The sequence below is a fragment of the Babylonia areolata genome, chromosome 10 (assembly GCF_041734735.1).
Source record: "Babylonia areolata isolate BAREFJ2019XMU chromosome 10, ASM4173473v1, whole genome shotgun sequence".
Classification (NCBI taxonomy): Eukaryota; Metazoa; Mollusca; class Gastropoda; order Neogastropoda; family Buccinidae; genus Babylonia; species Babylonia areolata.
In genome coordinates, this window is record NC_134885.1 from 3,269,408 (window position 1) to 3,283,025 (window position 13,618).

Consider the following 13,618-nt stretch of genomic DNA (forward strand, 5'->3'; position numbering starts at 1 on the left):
TTCCTGTCAAATAGCCTTGTGATGCTTCAAACGGAGATGCGCCATGACATTCTGGAAAACCGGACAGCTGTTCCAGCTCTGAGAATTTCACACCTGGGAAACTGGATGGTCCGAGTTCATGATTAATTGTGTAATGTTCATGATCTGGATACCGAACAAAATGAGGAGTTTGAGACTGTTCAATATCTGGAAGAGTTTCAGTTGCTGATGACGTTTGGCTTTGATCCAACGGATCATAACTGGGATGACTTCTTTCATTTTCCAAAGCCATGCTGTGAGTCTGCGTGTGATCTGTGTCATATACTTCATATTGCAGTCCTCCATGGATCTTCTCACTCTCCATTAAAGGCGAAGGATTTGAGAAATACATTCCATCATCTGTCGATGTTGTGGAGTCTGAGTACACTTTATTGTCCATCAGTTGGTTTGTCAAGATTGTGGAGTCGTCTGAGTACGCTTTAATGTCTGTCAGTAGGGGTGAGTATGCTGTTGATTCTGTTCCTTCAGTGTCTGTGTACTCCTCTGGCTCCAGGCGTCTCCTTCCATTCTTTTCTTTGATCTCCGTCTGGAACAATAAATACTCTGCAAGAAATAAGAACTACCAAACCACTGCTTGGAACACGTATGCCTTCTGATAGGTAGTGCATACCTGTGTGCAAGCTGATGGTAGCAGATGCCATTGTTTAAAAAGTGTAACTGTAGGCTATTTACAAGGCTAATTTCTCATTTAATATCTCTTCTCTTTACTTCATTCATTTCCCTACATAATTACTGAGCTTAGTGTGGATCACGCATGTGTTGTGTTTGTATTCAAATAATGATCAGGTGAAATACTACTGTGACATTCAGTTTCACAAGTATCACACTTTGTTGTATCTGGATTCGTCAGTTATTGCCCCAAAATGAATTGCTGAGAAAATGACTCACTAAAAGCAATACGACCTTCAAAACGTGAATGAGATACGAAACAAATGACAGGATTAACTGTGCATAGTATACTACAGTCATCTGTAATTTGTTGTGTTCGTGTGTGTGTGTCAGTGTGTCAGTGTGTGTGTGTGTGTGTGAGAGAGAGAGAGAGAGAGAGAGAGAGAGAGAGAGACAAAGACAAAGACAAAGACAAAATCTTTATTAACGAGGGTAATAGATAAGCAAGTAACATGCTTTTTTACATCCAGCCCTCGCCCTAAAGAGGGAATAAAGCTAAAAAAGCGAAAATGAGCACAAAATCAAAACACAATCAAAATATACCATTATTTTACAATTCAAAGCCATTCCACAAAAGGAAGAAGAAGAGAAGAAAAGAAAAAAAAATCATGAAATACACACACACACACACACACACACACACACACACACACAAACGCACACAAATGCACCCACTCAAAAGAGAGTGAGAGGGAACGCAATGTTGGATTTCAGGTGACGTCAATTTTTGTGAATAGGTACATTTTTAGATTTTGCTTAAAGTTGTTGTGGTTAGTAATATTTTTTAAACGTGATGGTAACTTATTCCAATACGCCACTGGATACAGATGGTCTCGGACAAGAGAGTGAGGTCGACGGTGCGCAACTCCTCCTCACTAGAAACAAAGTCATCGCGCAAGTCATCAGTCATCCTTCATCCCATACCATCATTTTCCCCAAGCCCTGTGGCGACAGGCGAGCGACGAAGCGACAGGTGTTGGTACACTGGCAGTCGTAGCCGCGGACCTGCACACAGGCGGCTCAGGCCATAGGGTCGTTTTTCACCGACTGGAGCAGCGGTGGAGATCGGCAGCCCCCTGAGCGACTGAGCAGCCCTCTTCAGGACAGCACTGCTCACCTCCATGGCATGAGGAAGGGGCTAGAAAAGGTGCCCTAAACATTGCCTGCTCCACACCACCCTAGTCAGCATACCGCGGCTGACGGGGACCTTACTCAAGCGGTCGACACACAAAGGAAAGAAAGAAGAAAACAAGGAGCACCCCATTGACCATTGCCACATGGAACGTGCGTACGCTTCTGGACAGAGGCGACTCAGCCAGACCACAGAGACGCACAACACTCATTGCGAGTGAATTAGCCAGGTACAACATCGACATCGCTGCCTTAAGTGAGACCAGACTGGCAGAAGAAGGTGAACTCTGTGAGCGAGGCGCAGGCTACACCTTCTTTTGGAGTGGTCGCGGACCTGAAGAGAGACGTGAGGCTGGAGTTGGCTTTGCAGTGAAGACAACCCTCGTTGGCTAGCTGGCTGGCCCCCAGAAAGGAGTAAACGATCGCCTGATGACGATGAAACTCCCTATATGCAACGGGAAGAAGTTTACCACCATTGTCAGCGCCTACGCGCCCACCATGACCAACCCAGATGAGATCAAGGACAAGTTCTACGAGGACCTGAACGCTGTCATCACCACTGTTCCCAACGCAGACAAGCTCATCATTCTTGGTGACTTTAACGCGAGAGTTGGTTGTGACAGCACCTCCTGGGAAGGAGTGATTGGGAAGCATGGGGTTGGTAACTGTAACAGCAATGGCCAACTACTTCTCCAGACATGTGCTGAGCACGACCTTCTTATCACAAACACCATCTTCTGCCTCCCTACCCGTAACAGGACGTCATGGATGCATCCTCGCTCTGGGCATTGGCATCTCATCGACTTTGTCATCGTCAGGAAGAGGGACAGGCAGGACATACGAGTCACGAGGGCCATGTGCAGCGCCGAGTGCTGGACAGACCACCGCCTTATCGTCTCCAAGCTCAACCTCCGCATCCAGCCCAAGAGACGGCCTCAGGGCATGAAAGCGCTCAAACGCCTGAATGTCAACAAGCTGGAGCTATGCAACATCAAGCAGAGCTTTGCTGACACCCTGGAGGAACGCCTTGAGTCCACCATGCTGGACAACCAGAATGTGGAGGCAGCATGGGGCGCACTGCATGAGACGGTGTACAACACTGCCATAGAGTGCCTGGGGCCTTCTGTCAGGAAGCACAAAGACTGGTTTGATGAGAACTGCACTGAGATCAAGCAGCTGCTAGAAGACAAGCGCCAAGCCTACAGAGCCCACATTGAAGATCCCAAGTCACAGTCAAAGAAAGACATACTGAAGAGCGCACGCAGCACCATCCAGCTGAAGCTGCGGCAGATGCAGGATTCCTGGCTGAGCAACAAAGCTGATGAGATCCAGGGCTTTGCAGACAGGAACGACATGAAGAACTTCTATAACGGCCTGAAAGAAGTCTACGGTCCCACCACCTCCGGATCTGCTCCACTCCTCAGTGCTGATGGTTCTACCCTGATCACTGATAAGGACGGGATCCTTGAGAGATGGGCTGAACACTTTGACAGTGTACTGAACCGCCCCTCCACCATCAATGATGAAGCCATCGACCGACTCCCCCACGTGCCAGTCAGTGAGTCGTTGGATGCCATTCCAACTTTGGAGGAGACCCAGAAAGCTATCCCTCTGCTACCCAATGGCAAAGCCCCTGGCTCAGACTCCATTCCAGCTGAGGTCTACAAAGAAGGTGGTATGGTGCTGACTGAGAAGCTTCATCAGCTGTTCCAGCTCATCTGGCAGCATGAGGCAGTTCCACAGGACTTCAAAGACGCTTCCATCATACACCTGTACAAGCGCAAAGGAAATCGTCAGGCCTGTGACAACCATCGTGGAATATCCCTGCTGTCCGTCGCAGGCAAGACTCTGGCCAGAGTGCTACTCAACCGTCTCATAGCACACCTTGAGCAAGGTCTCCTACCAGAGAGCCAGTGTGGCTTCCGGAAAGAACGCGGGACTATCGACATGGTGTTTGCTGCCAGGCAGCTCCAGGAGAAGTGTCAGGAACAGAACGCCAACCTTTACTCCACCTATGTCGATCTGACCAAGGCCTTCGATACTGTTAGCAGAGATAGCCTTTAGAGAATCATGGCGAAGTACGGATGTCCCAGAAAGTTCATCACCATCATACGTCAACTACATGATGGGATGCTGGCCCGAGTCCAAGACAACGGAGAGACTTCAGAACCATTCCCTGTCTCCAACGGAGTCAAGCAAGGGTGTGTTCTTGCCCCCACCCTGTTCAGTCTCATGTTTTCAGCCATGCTGACAGATGTCTTCAGAGACGCTGACGTAGGCACTGGCATCAGGTACCGCACAGATGGCTCACTCTTTAACCTCAGGAGGCTTCAAGCAAAAACCAAGGTGAGGACAGACACCGTCAACGACTTCCTGTTTGCTGATGACTGCGCTCTCAACACTGCCTCCGAAGCTGACATGCAACACAGTGTCATCAAGTTCTCTGCTGCCTGTGACAACTTTGGCCTCACAATCAGCACAAAGAAGACTGAGGTGATGCACCAACCAGCTCCAGGAAAGCCTTACGTTGAACCAAACATCTTCATCAACGGGCAATGACTGAATGCGGTGGACAAGTTCACATACCTGGGCAGTACACTCTCCCGCACAGTTGTCATCGACGACGAGGTGAATGCCAGACTCGCCAAAGCCAGCGCTGCCTTCGGCAGACTCCATAAGAACGTTTGGCACAGGAGAGGCATCACCCTGGATACGAAGCTCAAAGTATACAAGGCCATAGTTCTCACCACACTGCTCTATGCATGTGAATCATGGACGGTCTACAAACGCCACGCCAAAAAGCTGAACCACTTCCACACCACCAGCCTCAGAAAACTTCTCGGCATAAAGTGGTAAGAGAAGATCCCTGACACAGAGGTGCTCACTCGTGCAAACTTGCCCAGCATCTACACCATCTTGATGCAGGCCCAGCTGCGCTGGGCAGGCCATGTAGTTCGCATGCCAGACCACCGGTTCCCCAAGAAACTGCTGTACGGCGAACTCCAACATGGCAAGCGCTCCCATGGAGGCCAAAAGAAGCACTTCAAAGACACTCTGAAAGCTTCTCTGAAGGCCTTCAGCATCAGCCAGGACACATGGGAGCTGAATGCAATGGACAGACCAAAGTGGCGTTCAGCTGTCCACAAAGGCGCCAAATCCTGTGAGGCCAACAGAATCGCTGCAGCAGAGCAACGCAGACAGGCCAGGAAAAGCAGTGCGAGCAAGTCCCCGACAGCCGCCACCATCCCCTGTCCACACTGCATCATAACCTTCCGGGCGCGGATTGGCCTGACCAGTTATCTGCGCACCCACAGAGCCCAACCCACCCACCCCCAGGATGACTAGATGGTCCTCGTCGATCCCGACGGACGAACCACACACACTTCAAATACCTTCCTGTAGGAAAAGCTCAAGGTGCCCAAAATGGCTCCTTACCATGAGGAGGAATATTGGTAGCACCCCTCAACGAATAGGTAGTCTTATTCAGCCATTTCTGAGCTATCTCCAGGACCTTGCAGTCTTATTCAACCATTTCTGGGCTATCTCCAGGACCTAAAGGCACCTTGTGCTCCAAGAGCAGGAGGCTTGCTGCGAGGAGGATAGCGTACATGATAGAGCTATTTCCACACGTGTTACTCAGTTAGGTAAGGTAAGTTCTAACCTAGCAATGTCAGAGTCGAGTTGGGCCTGGTTCCATGCTGAACGAACAAGAGACCTGTCTCCTGAGGAAAGAGGTGAGGGGGCACCCTCAGCCCTTTCTTCAGTGTACCTGATCAGGAACCTGATCAGTAACTTCTTCAGGTTCCAGCAAGGGCTGGATCCCTTCTGATGTGGAAGCACCCAGGGAAGCTTCCTGAGCCTGTAGGTCGACCCAACAGAAAGCGGAGCTGGACCACTCAGGCACCTGGTAATAAGGCTGCAAGAGCCGCAAACCCTGGTATTCTGCCAGGCAAAAGGAGGCAGCTGAAGAATAGTGGTGGGACTGAAATTATAAGCCTGTCCGTGAACAGGTACGCCAGACCTTCTCACGTTGAGCATTGTGGAAAGTGATAGACGCCTACCAGTGTTGGGATGACAGGAACACCCAATCATCTCCCAAGAGGGGGTGAAAAATCTTGGCTTTCACAAACTGATCAGTGGTACAGGGACGTGCTATGTTCCGTCAGGGGAGGGGTGGGGGGAGAGAATCCATCCGTGGGCACCAGACACCCTGCGAGTCCATGCCTTTAGGACACAGGCGTCTATATCTCCTGGAAGGGGGTAACTTGCCCAGGTCTGACCTGACCAGGGTGTCGAAACCGCCGGCGGACAGATGGGACAACAGCCCAGAAACGCCTGCAATGCACTGGTTTCCCCCAGCAGAGGAAACCAGCCAGACAGGGAAAGGTTGTTGGAGTGCAACAAGGTCACCTGTTACCATTCGCCATCTCTAGACTAAAGGTTCTAGGGACAGAGAGACTGGAAAGCGGGTCATGTACCTCAGCTTTCACTACCTGTACACTTCCGTAGGTATCAGAGGTCCAAGTGAAGGAGGAGGCGGGGGCGGAGGGCGGAAAACGCAAATGCCTGTTACATTACTCACACATCCCAATCCCTGGACCCACAGGTGCCAAGAAGCAGAGATGACGGAAGTTCTGACGGGTTGGAAGAGTCAAGAATTATTTCAGTTTTATCCTCATTCAACTGTAACCTGTTTACGAGGGTCCATGCCTTCACATCATTAATACAGGATCGCATGGTAGAAAACAAAATGTCAGACTGAGATCGATCACATGAGTTGTACATTTCAGTGTCATCAGCAAACATACGATGCTGAATGTTGTGATTGGAAATCATCTTGGACAAACGTTGGGCGAACAGAATGAACAAACTCGGCCCCAGAACCGAGCTCCGGGGCACTCCGTACAAAAGAGGAGATGGATCAGACTCATATCCCAGGACGGACACAACCTGCTTTCTTTCAGTCAGATATGACACGAAGAAATGGAGTGCCGTATCCTGAGCACCAAAGCGAAGCTTCAGACGCTCGAACAGAATACTGTGATCGATTGTATCGAAAGTAGCACTTAAAACGAGAAGCGTCAAAGCAGAAATCTGATTCGAATCACCTGCAACAGGCGGGTCATTGAAAACTCTAAGCAAAGCTGTCTCCGTACTGTGACTGGGTCTGTAAGCAGACTGAAAAATGTGCCAAAGTCCATTTTTCTCAAGGTGGGTTAAAAACTGAGACAAAGCAATTCTTTCGAGTAGTTTGGACACAAAAGGAATATTTGAGACAGGTCTAAAGTTTTTCAAGACGTTGGGATCGAGGGAAGCTTTCTTTAGAAGTGGTTTAACCAAAGCATTTTTCAAACAAGTGGGTACAGTACCAGTGGACAGTGAAGTATTCAAAATGTCAGTAAGAACAGGAAGAATTTCGTCAATGCATTCCAAAAATAAGTATTTTGGAAGTGGATCAAGACCACAGGTCTTTTGAGTCATTTTAAGAATAGTCTCACGGACAGTTTTCTGATACACTAGTGTCAAAATGACTTAACGGGGCGCCATTAAACAGGTGGTCAACATCAACAGGCAGGGCAGGGGGACTAGGCTGTTGGTCCAAAGAGTTTCGGATAGTGGCAATTTTGGCACTGATATAGTCCGAAAACATCTGAGCCAGCTGGTGTGGTGGGTAGAGCGATGGCAGAGGACTCTGTTTCACCCTCCCTATCAAGTTGCCTGTTAGCCTGCACGTAGCAGATGCCGCGATTTCAGCACTGTATAAACTGGGTTTAGCATTAACAACTAGTTTCGTTTTGTGTTTAGCAGCGTCCAATATCTGCTTGTACACTGTCAGTTTTTGGGAAACCCACTGACGCTCTGCAGCACGTCTCTCTTGCTTCAGGGCCCGAAGACATTGTGCCGTATTAAGCCGTTGACCAAAGAATGATTCAGAGTTGATGGCTGTAAATTGCGCTGAATGGCTGAGCAGACGACGGACTTGGCAGAGGTCTTGGTACGGAGTTAATCGCGAAATTTGGCCAACAGAAAGCAAACCAATGGGCTTAGTTTGCATCAGTTTGACATGGCATTACTAGTATATGTCACCAACGATTGACTAACGATTTTCAAAAATACTCTGTTTTGCAGATGTAATTATCGGTGCTGGTTTTTTTCGGATGAGACGATAAACCGAGGTCCCGTGTGCAGCATGCACTTAGCGCACGCAAAAGAACCCACGACAACAAAAGGGTTGTTCCTGGCAAAATTCTGTTTAAAAATCCACTTCGATAGGAAAAACAAATAAAACTGCACACAGGAAAAAAAAAAAAAAAAATGGGTGGCGCTGTAGTGTAGCGACGCGCTCTCCCTGGGGAGAGCAGCCCGAATTTCACACAGAGAAATCTGTTGTGATAAAAAGAAATACAAATACAAATACAAATCTGTACCCTATTGTTAGTCGTTTCTGGAAAAAAAAAAAAAAAAAAAAGACGTCTAGAAAGGTTCTATGAAAATGGCATGGACAGACATGCAGGGATGGGCAGACAACCACATGTGTACAGTTTCATCCCTATCGTCTAAAATCACAGTTTGTGGGTTGACATTGAACTAAAGAACACACATCTGACCACAGAAGAAATCCAGGGTTGTTGTTTCGTTTTTGTTTTGTTTTTGTTTCTTGTTCTTGTTGGGGTTTTTTGTTGTTGTTGTTGTTTTGGAGTTGTTGTTGTTTTTGTTGTTGTTGTTTTTTTTGTTGTTTTTTTGTTGTTGTTGTTTGTTTGCTTGTTTGTTTTTTTATATGGATAATAACTGCAGCCTTTATCAGCATCTCTCGGGACGTTTCCAGATTGAAACCATCTGTCGGTGCTGTTTTGTCACTGAGCTTCATATCCGTCATTACATTGTTGACAGTAGAATATATCACAATTTAGGAGAGAGAGGGAGAGAGAGGGAAACGGAAACGGAATGGTTTATTCACATATAGGCCTCAGCCCCAAGTGAAGGGGTTGATACGAACAATATACAACTCAATAAGACAACATAAGCAAACAAGCATAAATGCAGATAACAAAACATAATTATATTCATTTCAAGAGAGAGAGAGAGAACGAACGAAAGAACGAATGCTTTATTCATATGAGGCCTGAACCCCTTACTGAAGGGGGATTCATTGATAAATGGTGAGAAAATGACATGACACGGTAAATCGACAATTCAAATCAACCAAAAATGGTTAACACAAATATTCAACAACATTCACGAGGTAACTGTACATAATTTCTTCAATGCTTCGCATGTAATATATGGCTAAAGTTATGCAGAGCACATTCGTGTCTTGAAGACATGGGTAAATTGAACCTAAAATTAGACGGATCCCTATAATACTTTGGTTGAATCAATCTTTGTCTAACTCTAAGATCACTCAAAGCAGGGCAACATAAAAAAATGTAATTTATCTTCCTTACCCAGACTGCATGAACGGCATGTATACACAGGTTCATTTAAAATACAGTATCTGAAACTATGAGCAGCAATATTAGAAATACCAAATCTAAATTTTGTCAATGCACATTTTATATATCTGTTCAATCCTAACCCAATGTATGGTTCAATTACATGCAATGTTTAAAAATGTCTAAAAATGTGCAAATCTATCACTATTTTGTGTATGATCATGCCAGTCTTGCCACCTGCAATTGATAATACGTTGTCTGAAACATTTAAGAAACCTGCAATATCTTCCACCCCCTGATTATCCCATACAAATGCAAAACCACAAGAATTTAAACACTGACGAACACTCGTTGCCCATGTCTTCTGACCATTATTATCGAAACAATATAACATCTTATAAGCTTTGAATTGAACTATGTTTTCATTCATTCCAGTCAGTTTTAGCAAATATTCAATACGCTTAATATATGAACTTAGATAAATCAGATATCTCGTATCTCGGCCCAGCTCACCACATGCAAGATAATTTGGAGTCCGGTTGTCTACATAAAGAAAACGTTTCATTGCAAACAAGTGCATTTTTTCTGTTACTGTTCTGTTTTCCAGTCCCCAGATTTCTGCTCCGTGATGTAATATCGGCTAAACTTGTGAATAAAAAAATTGAACAAATACACTCACGAACTACAGTCTGCCTTATACAAAATATGAAGTATCCCAATCAGTGTTGGGTTTTTTTGTTTGTTTGTTTTTGTTGTTTTGTTGTTGTTTTTTTGTGCTTTATTAGCAATGTCTTAACATGCAAAATTGAAACTCAGTCGACTGAAAGAGAGAGAAACAGACAGACAGACAGAACTGAACAGTCAGTCACCTTTTTGTCAGCTTTGTGCAGCTTCGCGGTTGCTTGGAGTAACTTGTCTTCCTGGATCAGAACGTGTACAGCGGCATTTAAACGTACACGCGTGCAAGCGAATGTACATGCATGCATTCAAACGTTTGTATGTATATGTGTGTACTCACGTGCGCCCGTGTGTGTGTGTGTGTTATTGTGTGTGTTTCTGTGTGTGTGTGTGTGTGTGTGTGTGTGTGTGTGTGTGTGTGTTTGTGCGTGTGTGATAAGCTGATGCTGATCTGAACACACATATAATACCTGATAAATCAACCTGCCCAGGTACAAAGACAGGTGCAGAGTGATTTGACCTTGGATAAACAGTTCCTCTATCGTACCAGCCCTACTGTTGCACCAAAGCGCCTGCTTAGTCGTGGAAAAGGTATTTCCTCACCCCCACACACCAACCACCTCTCCATGCACGCACGTACATGTTTGCATACAACCGCCCTCCCCCCCCCCCCAACCCCTCTTACCCCTCCCTCCTTCCCCCCTACCCCAACACACGCACACACACGCATGCGCGCACAAACTCCCTTCTCCAAAATTTCACGGAAATGTTTAAGCTTGACAAACGAACTGAAAATTCCGCGGAATTAAATCAGTTTTGCATTTCAGCCATTTCTTTCACTCAGTAGAGAAACAGATGGCTGTTCTTCTCTCTCTCTCTCTCTCCCTCTCCCTCTCTATGATATCAATCCCGAACAAAGCAAACAAATAAACTTTTTTTTTTAAATGTTCATGCTCAGATTCGTTCCTGAAACCTCCATAACATCGATCTTTTTATCTTTAAGACTGTTTTCCACATCTCTGATAACAAGCGATGGCTGGCCTGTCAGAGTTAAGGGCTTATCAGTTATCCCTTCAGAAATGCTGTTAGACTATTCTTTAAGCAAACCACGGATACATTCTAAACCTGTTTTTTGTATATAAAAAACCAACAACAACAACAAAAAAAACAACAACCAATGACACCTGATAAGTTAAATAATATCAATTTGTACACTGGTCTGGGACAATCAGGCAGACAGACAGACATACAAAGCGAATCCTATACCTGATCCTACATTACGGACGGGCAATGAAGGTTAAAGTTGTGAACGAACAATGCTCTAACCAGAAACTCACTTGTAAGCGCCCATCCCCAATTTGCACCGGTTTCACCCAGAACTTGGGGGTGGGGTGGGTAGGCATTTCACTGGGTACTCCACCCGGCTAATGCGGGAGACCGTTCCCTGACATAATATTACACTGTACACTACTGGCTGGGCTGGGAGTGAGAACAAAGCGGCTTCTAGAACAAAGCACCTAGGTGTGGAACCGTGAGTAAGAGGTAGACTAAAAGAACCTTGGTAAAAGTCGACTTACGTGGGATAAAAGAGGCGACGTATCGAGCCACAGGCCCTTCTTCAGGCGAATGAAATGAGTGAGTGACATACAGGGTGTGGAGAAACGCCAAGCTCCCACTTTCTTTAGATGTATTTGAAATCTAACGCAAACATTCTGTTCTTTATATCTAAATCTGCACTGCATTATAAAGCAACACGATGACAAATAGTTTATGATTTTTTTTTCCAAGTTGGTGAGGGGGTGGTGAGCATTTATTAGATATCTGGCGGTTACAAGTTAGTTTACGGTATTAAAATGAACAGCTGTTATTAGGTCCATGGCGAATTTCAGACGAACTATGTATAGACCTACCTCGCGTTTTTTCAGTATGCCGTAGTGACAACACCTGCAAACAATCAAACAAACAAAATAATATAATAAAATAAATAAATAAATAAATAAAAGAAGCAATGAACGTTTAATAGCGCATGCACGCACATACGTTCACTCTGACACACAATTGCACACAAACACACACACACACACACACACACACACACACTTGCACAGAACGTCAGTGTCCCACCACACACGCGCGCGAATGCACATAATTATGTACAGGTTACAAGTTTTGCTTTCATACTGTACTCTAGATACACAAAGCACACACTTTTACGAATTGGGTAATTGATAACGAGTGTATCATCATGCTTGTGTGCGGGAATATGTGAATGTGCGTGAGAGAGAGAGAGAGAGAGGGGGGGGGGAGAGGGAGAGAGAGAGAGTATATCGTCAGGTATCGCCAGGACTGTATTGAAGAAGGAGAGAGGGACAAATAATGGCGGGGAAAGGGCGAGGCAGAGAGAGTGAGAGAGAGAAAGAAAGACTATATCGTCGGGTCCATGTCGCCAGGACTGTATTGAAGAAGGAGAGAGGAACAAATAGGGGGGGGGGGGGGGAGCACAAGGCAGAGAGAGAGAGAGAGAAAGAAAGAGAGAGAAATAAAGACTGTATCGTCAGGTCCATATCGCCAGGACTGTATCGAAGAAAGAGAGAGAGAGGGACGGATAAAGGGGGGGAAAGGGCGAGGCACAGAGAGAGAGATATATATACAGAGAGACCGAGAGAGCGTGTGGTCGGGTATTCCAGAAGGGCGGATCTCGGCGTCACTCACACGCAGCACACCATTCCCATCACCAGAAGCAGAACGCCACAGCCTACCCCCACACCCACAAACACGCTGACCGGGTAGTTCAACACCACATCTGGAAAATAAAAGATCATAGAATTTGACAAAAATAGAATACGTTAAAATAAAGATAACATAAAAGGAAACGATGTAAAACTAATAACATGAAATAAGATAAACTCCGTGAAAAGGAGAGTATACACATTTTGTTTTCAATACCGGATTAATTCAGACGGTGACGATGGAAAATAGCAAGAGCTAATTGGGAGAAGGAGGGAAGGGTGAATCTCGCGCACATACAATACATATACACGCGCGCGCGCGCGCGCACCATCGGACTATTTTCCCACACTCTCTCTCTCTCTCTCTCGAATAATTGGCTTTGTCTGTCATCAGTCCCTGAGACGGTACAAGGCAACGAGAGAATTGTCCCTGGTAAAACTGCGTGGTAAAATCCTTTCTAGTATACACGTGTGTGTACGCAGCATGCACTAAATGCTCATAAAAGAACCCACGGTAACAAGAGAATTGTTCCTGGCAAAATTTCATAGTAAAATCCATTCATTATACATGTGTGTATAAGTGTGCATGTGTTTGTGGGTGAGAGAGAGAGAGAGAGAGAGAGAGAGAGAGAGAGAGAGAGAGAGAGAGAGAGAGAGAGAGAGAGAGAAACCTCACTGAATGAATAAAGGAAACAAATAGTGAGCGCTTCAGATGTCAGTCGGCTCTACCGAGGAAGGCAGCCTGTTGTGCAAAGTAACTCTGTAAAGCGCTCGGGGGATATAGGCGCTGTGTAAATATCCAAAGCAACCAATGATGAAATAAACTGTGAATTCTTCTTCTTCTGCTGCTGCTCCTGATTTTATGCACTACAATAACTTCCACGTTTGATTCTGTGAGTACTTAATGTATAACTCACCCCGACTGCCCGAACAGCCATC

At 45.8% G+C, this 13,618-nt stretch overlaps 1 long non-coding RNA gene across 1 annotated transcript; it reads right to left on the reverse strand.

Annotated features, from left to right (window-relative positions):
• Positions 1-360: 360 nt before the first annotated feature.
• LOC143286626 (uncharacterized) lies at positions 361-11,889 on the reverse strand. Its single transcript, XR_013055837.1, has 3 exons — positions 11,861-11,889; positions 10,142-10,192; positions 361-565 (listed from the first exon to the last, which is right to left on the reverse strand). It is a non-coding gene; the product is annotated as an uncharacterized LOC143286626 (long non-coding RNA).
• Between the last annotated feature and the right edge of the window lie 1,729 nt (positions 11,890-13,618).